At 43.7% G+C, this 18178-nt stretch overlaps 1 protein-coding gene across 1 annotated transcript in view; it reads left to right on the forward strand.

The window, feature by feature from the left end:
* The window catches only part of LOC126243474 (forkhead box protein O), a 717094-nt gene that overhangs the window by 175677 nt on the left and 523239 nt on the right, over positions 1-18178 (forward strand). The window lies entirely within an intron of this gene.

Here is an 18178-nt window from a genome sequence, read left to right on the forward strand (position 1 = left end):
TGCGTTCACTCTAACAGTTTTAAAATGGAATTAAAAGTAGTGACGATGATAAGTCATCGGGTCCAGAGTGCGCCTGTGATTTAAAGGAAAAAATCAGTTAGGCTGTAGTAATGTCTGAACTACCAGCGCCAGCGCGGCCGTGCTGAGTCCCTCAGCGCCTCGGACAGCGGAGCGAGCGACCGCCAGAGGTTGGGTTATTAGTTCATTTTTAGCTCCGAGAATTCCTGCGGAGCCAGCGGTCAGGCGGTCACAAATTTATGGCGCCGCTTCTGTACCGGGAGCGACGGTAGCGGAAGAACAGGTTGCCGGCGACCTTCGCGTCCCTTCTGCAGCCGTTGCCAGCGGATAATTGCCGGTAAAGGCTCCGGCGCTGACGATCCGCCAGACTTGGCGACATTTTATGGCGACGGCCACAGTGTGCGAGGCGGGACTTCACCTTCGGTATTTCCAGGTCTCAGACAGCGCCGTGTCCTCTCGTTTCGGTCGTCACTGCCACACTCGCTTAGATGTTCCCAGGAGTTCGTGACCAATGACTTACAAGAACAGCTCGAAGCCGATGCCAACATATCAGTTACGATGCTACGTGGACAACCTCTTCATCCTTACATTGCCACAACTTTTGAGAAATAACGCTGCCAGATATCTCAGTTCTCTAATTACTTTACTGCACGGACATCTTTGTTCCTTCATACAATCTTTGAAGTTCATAAACCGTTGTAATGGAATGTAATCGAATTAAATCAGATGATGCTGATAGGGCTGTATCAGGAAATGAGGTACTAAAAGTAAAATATGAGTTTTGCTGTTTGGGCAGCAAAATAACTGACGACGGCCGAAGCAGAGATGGTATAAAATGCATACTGGCAGCAGCAAGGAAAGCTTCAGTGTAAAAGAGGATTTTATTAATACAGAATAAAATTTAAAGCGTTGCGGAGTCTTTTCTGGAGGTATATTCCTGGAGTGTTGCCTTCTACGGAAGAGAAATGTGGACGGTAAGCTATTCAGACGAGGAGATAAGAGGAGCTTTTGAAATGTGGTGCTGCAGAATAATGCTGGAAATTTGATGAGTCGATCGAATAAATAAGGTGGTGGTACATAATGGTAATGGAAAAAAATAAATTTGCGTCATAGCTTGACCAAAAGAAGGGATAGGAGGATTGGGCATGTCGTACGGCATCAAGGAATCGTCAGTTTGTCAATTACGGTAACAATTGTAGAAGAAGACCAAGGCTTGAATAAAGTAAGCGGCTTCAAATGGACGTAGGTCGTTGTAGTCGTGCAGAGATGAAAAGACTTAGAGTAGCATGACAGCCGCATCAACTGAAGACCTGAACAACAACATCATACCATCCTTGGATACAATTAAACAGATTTCAGCGTGTTTCGTTGCGTGGACAAGTATCAAAAAATGTAACATACATTCATTACAGATAAAATTGGAAATGTGATCAAGTGTAAATCCATATGTAAACATATTATTATTATTATTATTATTATTATTATTATTATTATTTTCGTTGTAGTTATCATTAGGCTGTCACAGTCACAGACACGCTCTGATTTGTCAGGGTACCACTGCCTTCCTCGAGAATTCCAACTGGTATTCATCCCGCCTGCGAATGGGACTTACTTCTTCGGTATCCCATCCAACACAACCGTATGACCGGTCCACCGGGTTCACCTGCTTCTCAGCTGTAAATCTCCTCTAGTTTCCACCATCCTTGGCAGATTCGGTTGGATGATTGGTATCACCACCGTTCTATGTAAGATGTAGAGTTTCATCCCATCATAATTCAAACGTGACCACGCATTTGAATCCCAAAGAAGTACAGAGGGGAACAAAAATTTACATTCTGCCCGAACTTCCTACTTTTCGTGCTACAGTTTATGCAGAATGAATCGGACGTTGGTCGCTATTGACAATATGTGTTAGCGCAACAGTCAAGTTGCTCGCACGTTTCGTGGAACTGCCCATGCGTTGAACTTTGAATATTTTGCATCCTAGCGTTGAATTTTGTGTTAGCGCGAACATGAAGCTGTTCGTTAAAAAACAGAACTGCGCTTCGCAGAACTTTCTCTCCTTTAAACGATATCCTTTATCTTCTGGCTCAGTGTATGACTAAGAATCTGCAGTAGAGGTTAACATACGTTGGACTTGATAACCTAATTTTGTGAGCAATAAGAAACGTTCCTTGATGTTCACAGATAATTTACTACATCGATTTCTACATGACTCCTCCGCAATTCATACTTAGGTGTTTGGGAGAAGATTCATAGAACCACTGTGACTACTTCTCGAATTGCACATGGGAGAAATGAACACTTACATCTTTCCGTACGAAGTCCGATTTCTCTTATTGTGTTACGATGTAGGTGGGAGTCAACAAACTACTTTGGCATTCGGGGGAGAAAGTTAGTGATTGAAATTTCGTGAAAAACTGTCGCTACAACGAAAGACGCTCTCGTTTTAAGGGTCCATTCTCCTCAGTCAGCCTATAATATAAGCGATTTTTACGATTTTTTTAAAAAACTAATGACGGAAGTCTTGCAATCTGCAAATTTCATTTGAAATCAGAAAACAAACATTTTTCTAAATCTATAGAATATTGCTCACTGAGGAATACCACAGATTTCTTGAAATTTGACAAAAGAACAAAATGGCGGAGGGTTGAAACAAAGATGTAGATTTGTCGTGTGTTTTGTTCACTTTTTGCAATAACTAATTAATAAATTAGTATAATAAATTAGTCTATTACTCCTTGTGGACATGCCCGATGAGTTATTCATCCAATTTCAGAAAGATGTCATTATTAGCGTCCCCGCAGTCCATTCCGTCAGCTTGCTTTTTTGAGTAGTTCTTGCCCTGTTTTCTTAAAAATTAATAATCCTTCACTTTTCTGTTGATTCTGCACTGTACTATCGAATAGATTTTACAAGTGTAGCTGCATTAAGAGACAGTATTATGATTTTTTCTTGTCGAGTATTTTTCCGAAACTGATTCCTCAGATGAGTTTGCGTTGAAGTAGAACGAATAATCGGTGATACTGAATTAACAGAGATAATAAAACTACCAGGAAGATGTTGTACGCTGCTGTTGGAGCAAAAAAAGGTATATTTTAGCGGTGGGGAATGTGGTTCAGTTGGCAGTATCTCAACGTCTTTAATCACCACCCGAAAATAATTCGCACCACAAAAATTCTGTTTTGGGGAACTTTCAGCGTGTTGATTTAATAGTAATGTTGGCAATAATTCAGAGTTGCTCGTATGAAAATTTGTTTGCACTTGCTTATAAAGGTGCTTCAGGCGGCAGTGTGAGTAATGTCGTTACGTAAATGGGCAAATGAAAGCGGCGTGCAGAGTGTGGGACAGCGCGAATATAAGGCCCGTCAGCGACATGTAAGTGGGTTGTGCCGATTTTATATGCTTACGCCGCGAGAGGATAATATTTCACGAATATGCAAATTCAGATTCTGATGGCTCAGTTTCCGAGAAGCGATTCGGCTGTAGTTTCTAAACTGTTTAGGCTCGAATTAGCTGATGTCTGATCAGATTTATGGCAGACGAAATAAGGTTCGCTTTGCCGAAAATCTCCCGACATTACCGCGATAAATAGATTAAGAAAATTATCAGAGGTCTTTATTTCTAGTGAAAAAAAAAATTATCTCTCGGTCTTGCTGGGGATACGTGGTGAAACATTATTATATGAAAAAATACACTTCTTTGACACTTGTTTCACTAATTATTATTTTTGCGACCTAGGTCTTGGGTGATTAGTCCATCGTATAGCATAACTGACAAAAAAATGTTGTGCGTACTGGTGCAGACGTAAATTGCAAAAAATTAAATATACTTTCCAGAGGAAGTATGAGTAATGCTGTAGTTCAGCATGTTCTGACAAATCAGAAAATTAGAATGAAATGTATAGACCGTATAAAGGAAATAGCTGTTTCTAACCATCGATCATCAGTAAGTTCCATTACCTTCGTTACTAAGGCGTCATTAAATTAAAAACATCCGATGACCGAAGGCAGGTAGGAAGTAGGTGTTGTGTAACACGTAAAAAAAAATCAAACTTTAAGCATGGAAAATATTGACAAGAGGAAGAAAAATTAAATTTATTTTAGGGATCTCAACAACATGTCAGCATGAATGTGACAGTGAAGGCTGATGAGGACACCCAACAATCAGTTACAATCTCTTAAGATTTTGGAAACAGTACTTGCAGGAACGTGTTACTGTGACTATAGAAGCGTATGATAGGTTTGTGTTAGGCTGTCATCATTTGTCATTGCAGAAGAAACCCTGATAAACCGAACTCAGTTGCAATCAGATTTTAGGACACACCCAATAACATATGCAGCGGACTCTCGATTATCCGCTGTTCAAGGGACCTAACAAAATGGTTCGAATTCGGTAGCTCAGTTGGTAGAGCACTTGCCCGCGAAAGGCAAAGGTCCCGAGTTCGAGTCTCGGTCGGGCACACAGTTTTAATCTGCCAGGAAGTTTCATGTCAGCGCACACTCCGCTGCAGAGTGAAAATCTCATTCTGAACTAACAATTCGATTTAACAGAACTTTGATGAAGAGGGAGGCAAAAAAAGCGAAATAAGATTATGAATTTAAAATGTCATTGTAGTTTAAATGACAAGCAGGTATCTTGACAAAAGGAAGCGCAAGGTAATAGTTAGAAATAAAATTAAACGAAAGTTTGTTTTTACCTACTTAATTATTTTTTATTTAATGTTTCAAACGAAAGGTACGTACAGATTCTCGAGGATACTTAGATACCTTCAGTTCCATTCATTTTTTTACGCTGATGATACTGTGTCGTCAACGCTTGCGCTTTCTCCCCAAGTCTTGTTAAAACTATGTCATCTCTTTAAAAGTTAGTGAACCATCCTTCTGTAATAGCGTTTCTTTCAGTGCCCAGTCAAACAGAAAATAATCTAGGCTTTCTTTAAGCATACACCCTCCTACAGATATGTTTTGTCCTCTGCACCGAGTAAGCCATTTCAGTGAGGATTCTTCAAGTAGCGGGAACTCACCATTCAGGGTCAATTTATCCCCTCCGTATGAACTGTTTTCAGCAGTCAGATCTTTTTGCTTCAGACTCGTCGACAACTGGGATGACACAAAGCTGGAGGTTTTCACTATATAGCTTTTCTTTCTGTAAATTCGACAGCGTCAATAACAAGCTGCTTTTTTTCTACCCGTACTTCTTTGAAGTAATTTTTACAACTAATTTATACATTTCAGTAAATGAAATACTATTGAGGAAACGAATGTAGCGAAGAGCTGAATGACAGACAGTTATCTGAATAAGTGACGAACCATATCGAATTACTGACTATTAGATAGCTTGTATCTTGGAAATATGAGTTTTGCGTGATTGTCTGTCATGCGACCTAATTTCATAAACGATTATTGAAGCAAACTCTATCGCGACACCAGCAATCTAATCTAAATTTATATTCTGGGAATTCCATTTTTTGATACATAATACGTATTTACAGCAGCAGGACTACATTGCTGATTCCATACATACCAAGAAATCTCAATAAAATTGTATTTTAGGATTTCTTTACGAAACCCATATTTAGATTGTTCATACCAGTGTCATTTATCGCCCATACTTTTCTATTTGTAACAACTACAGAATATAATAGGATAACATGTTTCACCGGGGAACAACTCATTTGGCTAATTCCAAAATTATACCACATAGTAACAAAGGAAGCTGTGAAGCACTATCGCCGGCCGCGATGGCCGAGCGGTTCTAGGCGCTTCAGTCTGGAACCGCGCAAATGCTACGGTCGTAGGTTCGAATCCTGCCTCGGGCATGGATGTGTGTGATGTCCTTAGGTTAGTTAGGTTTAAGTAGTTCTAAGTTCTAGGGGACTGAGGACCTCAGATGTTAAGTCCCATAGTGCTCAGAGCCATTTGAACCATTTTGTGAAGTACTATCAAAAATTCAATTAAATCATCGTTTTGAAAAGTAGCATTTATTCAGGAGCTGCCGGAGGACAAAATACCATATTTTACGCAAACGCACCTAACTAACCGCATCGGCTGAATTAGAAATACTAAAATGTTAATCAATATATTATATTCTCCATAATTTCGGCAGTATTGTTGACTCACAAAATCTAAGAGCAGTTTGGAATTCTTTTGGGAAGACACTTTTTACGGATAAATTCTCGGTTGTTTCAAATTTCGTAGGAATTAATTAATTTTATTTAGCTGAGATGGCGGGCAGGACTGTGGAAATAATAGTTGACTCAAGTATGATTGCTATCAAATTAGTAAACTTCAAACCAACTTAAAATTAAAAGAAGAAAACTCTAAGTTAATACTGATTTCAATTAAAATGGCTCTAGTTTTCAGGCAGCTTAATTAAATTACTAAGTTCACATTTATATTCCAATTTTGTGACCTCACATCCCTTAAACTGGTGGAGAGAGGGATGCTCTTTACATAGATGTTAACGAGATGTCAAGTATAAATTCAGAGTGAATTTATGTTGTAGGTCGTGTAGACCTCCACAACTTGTAATCTGTGTGATTGCTATACTGGTGTACGTTGACAATAGTGCAAAAACGTGTCAGATGTCAGGTGTTTACGTAATAAAGAGAGCGACATGAAGACATGTTTTGACTTAATAATATTTACATCACAAACAGTTACATAAACATGATAGAACAAGTGACCTCTGAAGCTAACAACCTAGAATTTGACTGCAGCCATCGAAATTCATCATATGACATTTATGGAATCCAGAAGTCGGTTTTACGCGTGATTAAATGGGGGGGGGGGACCACAGAATATATTTTTTCAGCCGTAAAATTAGGAACCGTCACAGTCATGACAATCTGTTCGATTTATCGAGTGAACAGAACCGAAAGGAATTTTATCGATATATCGATTTCGCTCAAGGAACTCGGTTTGTGCCGGCCGAAGTGGCCGTGCGGTTAAAGGCGCTGCAGTCTGGAACCGCAAGACCGCTACGGTCGCAGGTTCGAATCCTGCCTCGGGCATGGATGTTTGTGATGTCCTTAGGTTAGTTAGGTTTAACTAGTTCTAAGTTCTAGGGGACTAATGACCTCAGCAGTTGAGTCCCATAGTGCTCAGAGCCATTTGAACTCGGTTTGTTCGAGTTATCGAGAAATTCGTTGTAAAGAGTTTCGAATGGATACGGGGCAGGTATCGTTCACCTGATGGTTGGGGTGAGTCGGTGCAGCACACTCTCTTATGCGGCGGGCATGGTCGGCGTTGCAAAACTGCGTGGCGCCTGCTGTCCTCCCCCCCCCCCCCCCCCCGAAGCTTCCGCCCGGCGCCAGAGGTGACAGCGAGGCGCGCACACACGCGGCATTGTTTCGGCGGCCGTGCGTGACTTGCGTCCCGACGTTCCCACACCTCACATGCTCTGCGCGCCGTTTTCTGCCCGTCTGTGCTCTTTCCTCAACGGTACTAGGTGTCGGTCAATAAACGTCCTCGTACCACGGAATCGCGCTTCGATTCGTATTGGTGCAACGTGTTTCGACGTGAAAGACCGCATCATCAAGTTTCAAACACATTTTGCGTATTTCCATTCACGGGGGAAATTCCCCTCGAACCCCCCTTAAGATTTAGTGTTATGATGGCCCAGTGCTAAGTCCGTCAATAACTGTAAACAGATCAAGCATGAGAACAGGAAGAAGGTGTACTGATCTGTGAAAAAGGGAGAAAACTCTTAACAAGCAACGGTACAAGCGCAAGATGTGCAACATACAGCGAATCTGAATAGCTGCGTTGCCGTGGTCATACCGTCACGGTACTGGGCTGCGACGTGGCATGTCGCTGTTGAAATCTCCCTAACGCTCAATATTTTTCTCACCAAATTATGAACTGTCCGTCCGGTCATTGACGTGTCTGTCCGATGTACTCAAATTTCTGTGTGTGTCGTGGTGTAACGCCCGTTTGCAAACGTGAGGTGTAAGGAAGGGACCTACAGAGGTACGTACCTCCTGTTCGTTCTACACAAGTACCACATGTTATTACTCTTGCGTTCCGTTTTGGAAGCTGTGACTCTTGAATTCCGTTGTTGCAACGTAGTTCACGTCCGATTATTTGTCGTTTTCGTTTCTGTGAGGTCTATGCGACATCTCGCTTGCTCTCACTATTCATTGTATTAACTTGCGACGGTAATATATTCTTACCACATTGACTCATATTTTATAACCAGTGTATTGTGTGACAATTGCCAAGACTACAGAAGGAGAACAGGAACGTAAGTGACCGGACGGAAAGTTCATAATTCTGTGACAAAAATAAATGAATAAATAGGGCACGAGGGAGATTTGAACATGGATCTCCAGCGTTGCAGTCAAACACCGTGACCACGCAGCCGCGACGCCGTGATCCTTAGAATGCGCTCGTTGTTGCACATCTTGAGCGTGGACCATTCACTGTTTCTATTTTGCTTCTTTTCTCACTGTTCAGTACACCTTCCTGTTGTCATGCTTGATTGGTTCTGAGTTGATGGGCTGTCCACTGGGCCATTTTACCACTAAATGTGGGGGGGGGGGGCGGGGGAAGGGTGATGGAGGGGTTTACGTTGTCAGTATTGTCTTATGGAACATTATTTTGGGTAACTCGTCACTTAGAAAGAAAGTAAGTGTCGATCTGCATGAAGGCGGGCAGCAAGTGCTGTTCACACACAGTCATCTTGTGCTCGCAGGTGAAATTCGTTACAAATAGTCACAATCTGGGAAGAATAGTGATGTCCATATACCACATTAGAACAAAAAAATTCTTATTGCCCACTATTAAAGCTGTCAGTGACTCATGAAGATTTCGACACGTATCAACAAAAAAATCTTTGATCGTTTGCCAAATAACATAAAATGTCTGACAGTCAGCAAAGCACTCAATAATCGACTTAACGCTATATACACTGATAAGACAAAACATTATGACCACTGCCCACCGCGACATTGGATGCCACCTGGTGACGTTGCGGGCACGTGGCACGATAACAAAAGTATGTAAGCGGAGCAGCCGCGGACGGGGATCACCCTAGCGAAGATATGGGCTGCAAATGGGAAAATCCACTGAGATAAGAAACTTTCACAAAGGGCAGGTTATTATTACGCAGAGCTTGTGAACGAATATCTTGGAAACGACGAAGCTGGTCGAATATTCACGAGCTGCCGTCGTGAGCATCTACGGTAGATAGAAAAACAGCGAAACTACCACTAGGCGCTAAGATATTATGTTGACTATGCTACAAATATAGCACCATTCTTATCCATCATCTATCAGAGAACAATGGAACAGCGGAAAGTTCCACGGGTCTGGGAGACGGCCCAGGTGATATCAAGCTATAAAAAGGGTAGAAAATCGGATTCACGTAATTACCAGCCAACTTCGCTGACATCGATTTGTTGTAGAATCTTGAAACATGTTTTGTGTTCAGACATAATGACCTTCCTAGACTCTGAGAAGCTCATCTGCAGAAACCAGCACGGTTTTAGGAAACAGCAGTCATGCGAGACACAGCTGGCCCTAAATACCGGCCCCCAGATTGATGCCATATTCCTCGTCTTTCGAAAGGCGTTCGACTCAGTTCCGCACTGTCGCTTGCTCCAAAAAGTGCACGGTTACGGTCTATCCGACGACATATGCGGTAGGATAGGAAGATTTCTAACAGACAGAGAGCAGTATGTCGTCCTGAATGGGGAGACTTCAACAGAAACAAGCGTAATATCAGATGTGCCCCAGGGCAGAGTAATAGGTCCGCTGCTTTTTACGATTTGCATAAACGATCTGGTTGATGGTATTGACAGCGGCATTAGACTGTTTGCCGATGATGCTGTAGTCTGCAGGAAAGTAGTATCACAAGAAAGTTGTGAACTAATCAACGAGGATTTGCTGAAAATAAATGCGTGGTGTAATGACTGGCAGTTATCTCTCAATATTAGTAAGTGTAACCTACTGCGTATAACAAGGCGAAAATCCCCATTGATATAAGAGTACAAAATAAATGCCCAGTCTTTGGAAGAGGTAACATCCGTCAAGTATCTGGGTGTGACTATTCGAAATGATCTCAAATCGAATGATCAGATTACACAAGTAACGGGCAAGGTGAACTCTTGGTAGAATCCTCAAGCGATGCAATCCTTCAACAAAGGAAATAGCTTGCGATACGTTAGTTCGCCCAGCATTAGAGTATTGTTTGTCTGTATGGGACCCTTACCAGTTGGGTTTGATTCAAGAGATTGAGAAGGTCTAAAGGAGAGCGGCAAGATTCACGACTGGTACATTTAGCCATCGCGAGAGCGCTACAGATCTCATAGAAAGTTTGAAGTGGGACACTCTTGCAAACAGATGACGTGCTAAACGGAAGGGGCTGCTCACTCAATTATAAAATCCGATTTTCGCCGAGGATGTAGAGCATATATTATTACCACTAACTTTCAAATCGCACAATGATCACCATTCGAAGATAAGGGAAATTAGAGCTCATACTGAGGTGTTTAAACAATCGTTTCTCCCTCGCGCGATCCGCGAGTTGAGCAAAGGGGAGGGGGGGCGGGGGGCGGAGGAGGCGAAGGTATGACCTTGGCGCCAATAGTGCCCTCCGCCACACACCGCTTGGTGGCTAGCGGAGTATATATGTAGATGTAGAAATGGTTGGACGTCTTCACACGACGTGGGGTTCGGAGGCTTGTCTGCTCTGTAAAGTAGGATAGATGGTGATCTGTGGCATCTCTGTCGAAAGAGCACAATTCTGGTGCACTCACAAGTGTTTCGGAGTGCATCATTCATCCTGCAGTGTCGAACATGGTGCTCCGCAGCAGACCACCCTTACTTGTTCACACGTTGAGCCAATTACAACTGCAGTAGGCACGGGACCATCGGGATTCGACCGTCGATCCATGGAAACGTGTCAGCTGTTCCAGAGAATCACATTTCCGACTCTAGGTCGTTGGTCGTCTCCACAAATACCGTCATCGGGGTGAACGCAGCGCAGCGCGCGCTCCACGGACGGAGGCTGACGGCAGCAGTATTGTGCTATGGGAGACATTCTCCTGCGCTTGCATGGACCTGTGGTAGTAACCGAAGACACGCTGACAGCTGCGAATCATCTGCACCCCTTCATGCTTGATATGTTCTCCGATGGCGATGTCACCTTTCAGCAATATAACTGTCTGTGTCTCGGAGCCAGAACCGTGCTGCAGTCGCTATCGGGGGTTATCACCGCGTTCACAAATCAGCGCCTCTTTATTTAGGCGAATTACATGACCTGTGCGTACATACACTCCTGGAAATTGAAATAAGAACACCGTGAATTCATTGTCCCAGGAAGGGGAAACTTTATTGACACATTCCTGGGGTCAGATACATCACATGATCACACTGACAGAACCACAGGCACATAGACACAGGCAACAGAGCATGCACAATGTCGGCACTAGTACAGTGTATATCCACCTTTCGCAGCAATGCAGGCTGCTATTCTCCCATGGAGACGATCGTAGAGATGCTGGATGTAGTCCTGTGGAACGGCTTGCCATGCCATTTCCACCTGGCGCCTCAGTTGGACCAGCGTTCGTGCTGGACGTGCAGACCGCGTGAGACGACGCTTCATCCAGCCCCAAACATGCTCAATGGGGGACAGATCCGGAGATCTTGCTGGCCAGGGTAGCTGACTTAAACCTTCTAGAGCACGTTGGGTGGCACGGGATACATGCGGACGTGCATTGTCCTGTTGGAACAGCAAGTTCCCTTGCCGGTCTAGGAATGGTAGAACGATGGGTTCGATGACGGTTTGGATGTACCGTGCACTATTCAGTGTCCCCTCGACGATCACCAGTGGTGTACGGCCAGTGTAGGAGATCGCTCCCCACACCATGATGCCGGGTGTTGGCCCTGTGTGCCTCGGTCGTATGCAGTCCTGATTGTGGCGCCCACCTGCACGGCGCCAAACACGCATACGACCATCATTGGCACCAAGGCAGAAGCGACTCTCATCGCTGAAGACGACACGTCTCCATTCGTCCCTCCATTCACGCCTGTCGCGATACCACTGGAGGCGGGCTGCACTACGTTGGGGCGTGAGCGGAAGACGGCCTAACGGTGTGCGGGACCGTAGCCCAGCTTCATGGAGACGGTTGCGAATGGTCCTCGCCGATACCCCAGGAGCAACAGTGTCCCTAATTTGCTGGGAAGTGGCGGTGCGGTCCCCTACGGCACTGCGTAGGATCCTACGGTCTTGGCGTGCATCCGTGCGTCGCTGCGGTCCGGTCCCAGGTCGACGGGCACGTGCACCTTCCGCCGACCACTGGCGACAACATCGATGTACTGTGGAGACCTCACGCCCCACGTGTTGAGCAATTCGGCGGTACGTCCACCCGGCCTCCCGCATGCCCACTATACGCCCTCGCTCAAAGTCCGTCAACTGCACATACGGTTCACGTCCACGCTGTCGCGGCATGCTACCAGTGTTAAAGACTGCGATGGAGCTCCGTATGCCACGGCAAACTGGCTGACACTGACGGAGGCGGTGCACAAATGCTGCGCAGCTAGCACCATTCGACGGCCAACACCGCGGTTCCTGGTGTGTCCGCTGTGCCGTGCGTGTGATCATTGCTTGTACAGCCCTCTCGCAGTGTCCGGAGCAAGTATGGTGGGTCTGACACACCGGTGTCAATGTGTTCTTTTTTCCATTTCCAGGAGTGTATCTGTTGGCACATACCTCCACAAACCTACCAACAAACTGTCGGATCTTTGGTACGCTGAATCAGTGATGTATTTCGTTCCAAAGACGGACAAACGAGCTATTAAGCAGGTGGTCATAATGTTTTGGCTCATCATTGTATATACTCAGGTTTCGCTACCATACATAGGGGGTAGAAGGGCCATATTTTCATTTCGGACTTGTTCCTTACCACAGAACATCATTACCTTTATCTTAGATTTATAAACTAGTACATGTCATTTGCCGGCCGGAGTGGCCGAGCGGTTCTAGGCGCTACAGTCTGGAACCGCGCGCCCGCTACTGTCGCAGGCTCAAATCCTGCCTCGGGCGTGGATGTGTGTGATTTCCTTAAGTTACGTAGGTTTAAGTAGTTCTTAGTTCTAGGGGACTGATGACTTCAGCAGTTGAGTCCCATAGTGCTCAGAGACATTTGAACCATACATGTCATTTCTTAAATAAGTTATTTAATTCATAAGGCACACGTTTGTCCCTACTATTTACTTTAACAACAGGCTTCGGTCAGTTTTAACTCCATTTATATAAAAAAAACTATTAAAAAGTGCATATCTAGTTCTGTTCCACAGTCTCTAATGAAACAAATACAATTATTTTAGTCACACACAATACGTGATACTCTCTAAGTCTTGTGTTTGTGCTACAATGGGACGGTACACATGCTGTAGAAGAAATTTTGTGTATGTGACGGACGCTAATTACTTGTAGTGTACGCGTAACCACAATTATATTTCAATAGACTTGTGTAATAGGACAGATTTTGTAATGATATTTTGTTTTGATACAGGTAAGCTGAAGATGATCTTAAAACTCAGCGAAATCGATTAAAATAAAGAATAAGAACAGCTATGTAATCATAGAAACTGCGACATGTTACTACACCACAGAAGGCCGTTATGAAACCGCAGATATGCTCCCGGGTAACAAGTGTGTAGCGACTACGCGAGATCTTCCGTTAATAAAAAGGAGTCTTTTTATACAATGCAGTAGCGAAATTCGAGAATACGTACTACATATAGAATGTTACACCATTCAAAGATATAAAGAGCGAACAAAAACTTCCCGTTAGAGAGCGTTACTATAGCGTATACGTAATGGAACGCGACTGCCATGCGGGAATGTGAGCGCCGACGTGTAGAAAAGGGTTTTAGTGTGGCATTCGTGTCTTTCGGATGTGGTTGCGGTAAATGCGAAACCGTGAACTATGAGTACGTTATTACCAAATGCGCCCAAACGGGACCGGCATGGTGTTATTCTTTCCTTGGCTATCGAAGGACAAACACCAGCGTGTCTGTACAAAACCACCGATCCGGAATGGTGCGCCAAGGGTGCTGCTACTTCTTAATACTTAAAATCAGGGGAAAAACTGTAAAAAAAAAAAGAAGAAAGACACAGAATGAACATAAATAACTTCAATTATTCGGTGTAGCGAAATACAAATAAAGTGTTGGGACTGTGTATGTAATCATTACATACAACGCAAGTTAACAACAATGCTTTCACCTCGATGTCATGGTCTTTGTTCGTGTTTGGGGGGAAAGATAAACACAACACGTCTCGCAAGAAAAGATCACCAACATGACCACATATTTTAAGGAATAAAAAGCCCAAGTGCACATATAAGCCTCAGAGAACTATATTCTTGTAAAGAATAATCTAAAGCTAATTTAGCGGATTGATCAGCTTCCAACATTTAGAGGCGATGGGTCACAGTACTCTACATCTATATGATTACTCTGCAGTTCACAATTAATTGCCTGGCAGAGAGATAATCGAATCACGAAAAGATCTCACCGCAACGAAAAACTCTAGTTCCAATCATTGAAACGGCAATTCGCGTGTCATATCCGTGGCACTATCTTCCCTATTTTCTGATAATAGAAAACGAGCTGCCGTTCTTTGAACGTTTCGGATGTCCTCTGTCAACGATATATGATGCCGATCCCACACCGCGCGGCAGTACTCCAGAAGTCGACGGGCAAGCGCAGTCTAAGCGCTCTCTTTAGTAACCTGTTGCATTTTCTAAGTGTTCGCCGTAATTGGTTCACTTTCTGTACAACATTATCTGTGAGATCGTTCCAGTTTAAATTATTCGTAATTGTAATCCCCAAAAACTATTTAGTAGAATTCCCAACCTTCAGACGTGCGTGATTTATCGTGAATAGGAATTCAGCGGATTCCTGTGTGGTACTTGTACAGATAACTTCACACTTTTCATTATTTACAGTCACTTGCCAATTTTATCACCATACAAATATTTTTTTCTTCGAATGTTTTAATTCGGTGAGGGATACAGGTAAACAATTATATTAGTTAAAACCAGGGGGAAAACTGGAAAGAAAGGGCTCAGAGGGAACATAAATAACGCCATTTATTCGGTGCAGCGAAATACAAAAAATTGTTGGGACTGTCATGGTAAACATTACATACAACCCAAGTTAACAGTGCTTTTACCACGGTGTCATGGTCTTCGTTCGTGGTTGGGCGAGAAAGAGAAACACAACATGTCTCACAAGGAAACATCGTCCACTTGTATTAACTCTAAGGAAACGCGGGACAACTTGTACACAAACGCTCTTTGACGATGAGACGAGGAACAATCATTTTAAAAACACACAGTATTGAGTAATAAGAAAGTTACAGGCGGATACTTTCTTTTTTTTTGGGGGGGGGGGCTGTTGCTTATAGTACCGGCAACAGTGAGTAACTGCGATTCTGAGTTGCAGTTGTAGACGAGATGCCCTCGTGCCTGTAGAAAGCTCGCTGCCGACAAGACCTGGAATAGTGTGTACCGCGTATTTGTATTAATTGTCAGCTCCCCGTGCGTCCTCTGTTACATGGCAGCGCAGCTAGTGCGTCACGGCGAGGAGTCGCCTGCGGCGCGTGACGTCACCGGCACCTGTGTAGACAGGAGCACAAGGCGGGCGCGTGGCTGCTACCTGGCGTCCCACGCCGCTGCCGGCTGCACCGGCGTACCGTGTGCCAGCACGTAAGCAGGCGTTACGCCGTTGTCCAGAAATCACTCCAGACGAACCTTCCGCACAGTACTTCATGTGTTAACTGCAGACTATTGACACTTCAGAAACACCAAATATGATCCTATTAATAAGCAAGACGAAGTACGCTTTGTGGCGCAGTTTCCGTTCCCGCAAAATTCGCGGCGAATCTGCCTGGAGCTCTTTGTCGTGAAATGTCAACGTTATTTCGTCGTTTATTGCGAAGGTAACGTTATTTGTACGACCTGACAGTTGAGGGAGGCTCTATCATTTATTATACATGTTTATGGTTTTGATCTCCGTATAATGTACTACCAACTAGATGATAGCCATAACATTTTCAGTAGGTGGTGCCCTACAGCTGATACCTGTTGGAAAAATGTCATATGCTGCCTTGAGCTGCTAGTAAAATAAAGAATTTTGTGTAAATAAAGTATTTTATCAGCAGCTCAAGGAGATAAAATAACGTTCTTCAAACAGATGATAACCAGTTTCGGTTGACTAACAACAATCTTCAGATCTACCTATAAATCATGAAATTGCCTTCCAGATTGTGTACAAAGTTCGTAACAACATTTTTAATGTTAGATTGAAACATTAACCTTATGTGTTTTCATTTACTCGAAGTATAGAAATTACTTTTTTGTGTAAGCCCACCCTTTGTATTAAACAGCTATCATCTGGTAATTAGCTCTTGGCGCAGTTTCCGTGTACTTCAGGGTTGTATTGGAACTGCGAATTTGATGAACATTTCCATAAAGTTATAAATATAAATGTCATCATATCGTTAATTTCTTCTGTTTTTTATTTTATTTTAAATTGTAACTGTGACTCCTCGTGCGTCGCCTGTTAGTTAAAACGGCAAAGCTCGGTGGTACCGAGTAAGCAAGCGCAGCAGTGGTTTTAGACGCCGAATCACGCTCTGATCAGCCTTTGGATATTGACAAGTTAAGCTTCGTAACCATTTTGTGGTATTAAAATTGTATTTATGTAGCAGCTATAATGTAATCATGGTTTTTCAATGTCTGAAACGTTTTACTACCTTTATGAAAAAAACAGTTTTTAAAAGAGGGTTAGGGCTTTTATACATAAAATTTATCTCTTTTTTTCTCTGGATCTGCAGACTATTGTTAGGGACACAAAAGCGTTTATCCTGTACTTTTTACATTATATTATCATCGAGACAGTTAAATTTTATTGTAAAGTAACATTAGGTGCACTAAATGGTTCAAATGGCTCTAAGCACTATGGGACTTTACATCTGAGGTCATCAGTCCCCTAGAACTTAGAACTACTTAAACCTAACCAACCTAAGGACATCACAAACATCCATGCCCGAGGCAGGATTCGAACCTGCGACCGTAGCGGTCGCGCGGTTCCAGACTGTAGCGCCTAGAACCGCTCAGCGAAATTCGCACTAGTTTAGAGAGAATTTGGGTATGATCACAAAATGAAGATTCCCCCCGCCCCCCTCATCCCTTCTGTTCACTGACTAGTGCAAGTTTACAACAACGGATCTCATAGTACTGTTGTTGTACGCTGAGGTGACAAAAGTAATGGGATAGCGATACGCACATATACAGATGACGGTAGTATAGTGTACAGAAGGTATAAAAGGGCATTGCATTGGCGGAGCTGTCAGTTACACTCAGGTGATTCATGTGAGAAGGCTTCCGACGAGATTATGACCGCACGACGGGAATTACCAGACTCTGAACGCAGAATAGTAGTTGGAGCTGGACAGATGAGACGTTCCATTTCGGAAATCGTTAGGGTATTCAGTATTCCGAGATCCATAGTGTCAAGAGCGTGCCGACAGTAGCAAATTGAATAGAACGGATAATGCGTTGGGTGACGGCCTTCACTTTACGACCGAGAGCAGTGGCCTTCGCGTTGAGTTATCAGTGCTAACAGACAAGCACCATTGCCTGAAACAACTGTAGAAACAATGCGAACGTACCCGTTAGGACAGTGCGGTGAAATCTGGCGTTAATGGGCTATGGCTGCATATGACCGACCCGAATGCCTTGCTAGCAAGCAGTACGACACGGCCTGCAGCGCCTCTCCTGGTAACGTGAGCAGAACCCAGACTGCTGGAAAACCGTGGCCGAGTCAAATGTGCCCTGATTTCGGTTGGTAAGAGCTGATGTTAGGGTTTGAGTGTGACGAAGGCCCCACGAAGCCATGGATCAAAGTTTTCAACAAGACACTGTGCAAGCTGGTGCCGGCTCCATAATGGTGTGAGCTGTGTTTGCGTGGAATGGACTGGGTGCTCTGTTGTAACTGAAGCGACCATTGAGTGTTCGGCTACTTGGAGAGCATTTGCTGCCATTTATGGACTTCATGTTTCAAAACGACGATGGATTTTTTATGGATGACAACACGCGATGTCACCGGTCCACAATTGTTTGCGGTTGGTCTGAAGAACA

Source organism: Schistocerca nitens, chromosome 1, assembly GCF_023898315.1.
Source record: "Schistocerca nitens isolate TAMUIC-IGC-003100 chromosome 1, iqSchNite1.1, whole genome shotgun sequence".
Taxonomy (NCBI): Eukaryota; Metazoa; Arthropoda; class Insecta; order Orthoptera; family Acrididae; genus Schistocerca; species Schistocerca nitens.